This window comes from Ostrinia nubilalis, chromosome 7 (assembly GCF_963855985.1).
Source record: "Ostrinia nubilalis chromosome 7, ilOstNubi1.1, whole genome shotgun sequence".
NCBI lineage: Eukaryota > Metazoa > Arthropoda > Insecta > Lepidoptera > Crambidae > Ostrinia > Ostrinia nubilalis.
Genome location: NC_087094.1, coordinates 13,004,715 through 13,009,218, shown reverse-complemented (window position 1 = coordinate 13,009,218; position 4,504 = coordinate 13,004,715). Strand labels below are relative to the sequence as shown.

At 37.2% G+C, this 4,504-nt stretch overlaps 1 long non-coding RNA gene across 1 annotated transcript; it reads left to right on the top strand.

Annotated features, from left to right (window-relative positions):
• The first annotated feature begins 2,416 nt into the window (after nt 1–2,416).
• LOC135073645 (uncharacterized) lies at nt 2,417–3,322 on the top strand. Its single transcript, XR_010257671.1, has 2 exons — nt 2,417–2,662; nt 3,176–3,322. It is a non-coding gene; the product is annotated as an uncharacterized LOC135073645 (long non-coding RNA).
• The last annotated feature ends 1,182 nt before the right edge of the window (nt 3,323–4,504 follow it).

Genomic DNA, 4,504 nt, shown 5'->3' with positions numbered 1-4,504 from the left:
ATCCAGGACTAATTACTGGTGGGGATCTAGGCTTAAGAAATACTGTTTTTTTATATGAACTCCTGCCGGGTATACTATCAGATGAATTTTTCAAAACTGGTCTATTTGTGTTAACTGGGGCTACTGTTGTCAAAGCATCAGCATAAGACTTGCCAAGAGGAGGGTGTAATTTTAAAGCCTCAGAATAAGAAATACAATTCTTAGCCATTGTCTCTTTAATTTGCTTTTGGCGGAAAAACTCAGGACATTTTTTACTAGTTGCAAAGTGAGACCCTGTACACAGACAACATTTAACAAACTCTTCATCAACTGAACAGCTGTCACCCGAGTGGTCATGACCACATTTAAAACATTTGGGAAGAGATCTACACTGAGATTTAATGTGACCATATTTGCAGCATTTGTAACATTGTATAGTGGGGAAAATGTATAAGTCCACGGGCAGAGAATTGTAACACATAAATACTCTCTTTGGAAGTACTTGTCCATCAAATGTGAGAACTACAGTCTCTATAGGTATGTATTCAACTGTGTCTTTTCCAATAGTTTTCCTTTTCAATCTCCTTACTTTAAGAATGTTGCCACAACCTATAGGTACTGTAATATTCTGTATGACTTCCTCATCAGTCCAGCTGGTTGGAATGCCCCTCACTACTCCCATGCGAGTAACATTGGATGTTGGAATAAACGCTTTGTAGTGATTATTGGTCAGGACAGTGCTACTTATGAATGTATTGGCATCCTCATAATTAGAAAAGGAAATAGCTGCACGATTTCTGCCTATACGTTTTAAACTGCCATTTATTATGTTTTTAAAACCATGCTTTTTCAAAAACAAACCAAGAGAAACCGGGTGAATTGAAGTATTTTGATTGGAAGTTGTCTGTTCTTTTTGTATGTGTATGACATATGGAGAAACATCAGATGCCTGGTAAAGATTCCTACCAATTGGTAGACGCTGAGAATTCAAATTATTGTTCTCAAACTCAACATCAAGTGAGTTTGGTGAGATTGACACTGGCACAGAGTTTTTAGCAGTAGTATCATTGAAATTGTTTGGTTGTTGTTTTGGCTGAATTAGCGTGTCGGAATGAGATTCCGAGTGACATTCACATGCATCAAGCGAAGGAACTGTAGAGCTTTTATGATGACGTCTCCTCTTTTTATTACAGTGTTTACAATACTTAGGTGCAGAGGCCCGTTTTAAACGTTTGGATTTATTTTGAGAATGTTCGGAGCCATCCGTGCATGAACTTTCAGTATCTAATGCTGAATAATTATTAGCTATAGTGACATTGTACGAAACCTGGGGGACGGAGCCCCCAGGTTCGTCTGGGTCGTTCATGTAACCAGAGAAAAAGGTAAAAACTTACCAGAGCACTGCCAAAATCACTAACTAATAAATAAATAGAAAGATAAACATAAATATACTACACTCCACTACTTAACTGATCTCTATTTACTAGATAATTTATAAAAATCGCAAAAGCAAAAATTGAGACAACCGCCTAGCTTGACGTTTCCCGCGCTTTTTCGGGAAGCATAGATATAAAACAAGGATTTCTTTTTTTCCATTGGGTACTGGCTTCGTGCGGTTTGTATATTTAGCCAGTGTGTCAAGTTTCCCGCCAAGAAGCTCAAAGGCGCTCATCACAGATCTGTGGCGCTCATCAATTCAATTCAAACAATTTCCCCGTTAAACTCTTCTACAATATAGAACAATGGCTTCAGAATAAATTTTTATTTTATTGTATTCCACGACTGAAGATTTGGCAGTATGTAAATAACCAACGCCGTAAACCCTATTGAAAAAAAGAAAAATCTGTCACAGTGACAGTTGGTTTACTGAATCAATGGCTGTCACTTGTCAATTTTGCCGATGCCCGATTCAGTGTTGCCAGAAGGTTACTTTTGTAACCTTTTAGGTTACTTTTGAACTGCATTGGTTACTTTTAGGTTACACTAATGAAAAGGTTACTTTTAGGTGATTTTTCAGAAATTGTAGAATTAACTTTTACAGGTTATTCAGTAAAAAATATTAACAGTGACAATTTAAAAATTATGTCATAAAGTGCATTTAAACATGAATTTGATTTATTATTTATTAAAGAAAATGAGTTTTAGCGAATGTTTTTCGATAATAAAACGCAAATCCATGAAACGGTTTTATACGACCGGTCACTTTTCGGTCTTCTTCATGGTATGGTCAAAATTCGAAATTCGAATTTAGGTACACGATTGATGATCAATTGTATTCATTTTCTATCCATATCCATGTACAACCTTACACAATCGCTACGCACCCCCCCCCCCCCCCCCCCCCCCGTATGAAGGTTACTTTTTATTCGAAAAGGTTACATTTTTTTATATTCCTGGTAATTTCTGACAAGACCCGACTGGCAACACTGGCCCGATTTCTTTCAGTGACAGTGAGTGGAGAATTTATTTTTCAGAAGTTGTGCAATCAAATTAAAAAGATAAAATAATAAATGAAACAACATGAGTGCTGAAAAGCAAACCGTAGCTAAGGTGCCCAAGGATTGCCTGGGGTGCCGAATAGTCGGCGCTGTCGGCCTCATCGGAATTGGAGGCTACTTGGCGAACATTGCATGGAAAAATAAAACTTTGCCTGGAAGAGTAGCAATTTCAACAATATCCCTAAGTAATTGTCCTAATTTTAATATTCTACATTGTAGTTCAGTGTATATTATAAGTACCTATTTCAAGAAAACTTGATTACCTACACCAGAAGTTATAAAAAAGCTTGTAAAATTACAGCACAAGTTAAGGTCTAATTATTTAAGTACATAGTGTTTTTAAAGCAATTAATTATGTTCAAAAAATTAATGAATATGTAACCTAATGCTTACAGGAAACTGTTGAATGTCCTACATTATTGTTAAGAAAAATTATACAATGTTGTGTTTCATAATTATTATTATATCTTACAAAACACTCATGATAAAATTAAATAATGAAATATGAAAATAACAACTATTTAAACTATATGCTCTCGCTACCAATCGATCAATGTGGAAAGCAATAGGGGAGGCCTATGTTCAGCAGTGGATGTCTTATGGCTGAAATGATGATGAAGATGATGAAACTCTATGCTGTTGATTTAAATTGCCATAAATCTTAATTGGCAGAATTTAATCATACTTTTTTGTTCCAGCGTTTGTCAGTCTCGGGGTGGCCAGATACAAACAAACATTCCCATTTGAAAAACGAGAAATGGAGACATAAACTTATTTAATGTTAATTTTATATGTATAAAGTATCTTGTATGATATAGTGTAAATATAAATTGTAATATAATATAGTCATAGTGTTTAAATTGCTTAAAACTTGAGCGAGTATGTAATATAGATAAATACTTTGCAAAATCATTGACTAGGTACTCAATTTTAATTTTAAAAAGTCTTTGATTTATCATGAATAATGCATAGTTATTAAAAAATTGTAATTTGTAGGAATTTCAATTCTAATGTATAATCAACTTTTGGCTAAAACGCCATCTGTTGTCAACGACTGATACTATCTTCCTTCATTTCACTACCTTTGAGGGCTTTGAGGCTGTCTGCCAATGCGTATTTTAGTTAGTATATAGAGTAGTAGAATATAGAGGGCGCTTTATAGCATTTCTTTTTTTCTTGGAGGCCTGGAGGTCTGAAATACAGGATGGCCCTAGCTAGTTTAGGCTCCAGATCGCACACTCAAAACAACAATTATTGTTATCTTCATTGATTTATTACTTTAATGTACCAGAATGAGTGTCTGATAAAATAAACAATTTTTATTTATTTATTTTTATGATGCAAGTGCACTATGCCGGAAATTGCCCAAGACGTAGTTTGAACATCATCTCGGCTACATTCTCCTTTGCCCACTCGTGAGTCGCCCATACTTCGGTGTGTTAAATAGTCATCATCATCATCATCATTTCAGCCACAGGACGTCCACTGCTGAACATAGGCCTCCCCCAATGCTTTCCATGTTGATCGATTGGTAGCGGCCTGCGTCCAGCGCTTCCCTGCTACCTTTACGATGTCGTCGGTCCACCTTGTAGGTGGACGTCCCACGCTGCGTTTTCCGGTACGCGGCCTCCATTCCAGAACCTTTCTGCCCCATCGGCCGTCAGTTCTGCGTACTATGTGCCCTGCCCATTGCCACTTCAGCTTGCTAATACGTCGGGCTATGTCAGCGACTTTGGTTCGTTTACGGATCTCCTCATTTCTGATTCGATCTCGCAAAGAAACACCAAGCATAGCCCTCTCCATAGCACGCTGTGCAACTTTGAGCTTCTGTATAAGGCCTATAGTGAGAGGCCACGTTTCCGAGCCATAAGTTATCACTGGTAACACACATTGGTTATACACTCTAGTCTTCAGGCATTGAGGTAATTTGGACGAAAAGATGTTGCGTAGTTTCCCGAACGCTGCCCAGCCGAGTTGGATTCGACGATTGACCTCCTTCTCGAAATTGGACCTACCTAGCTGAATCG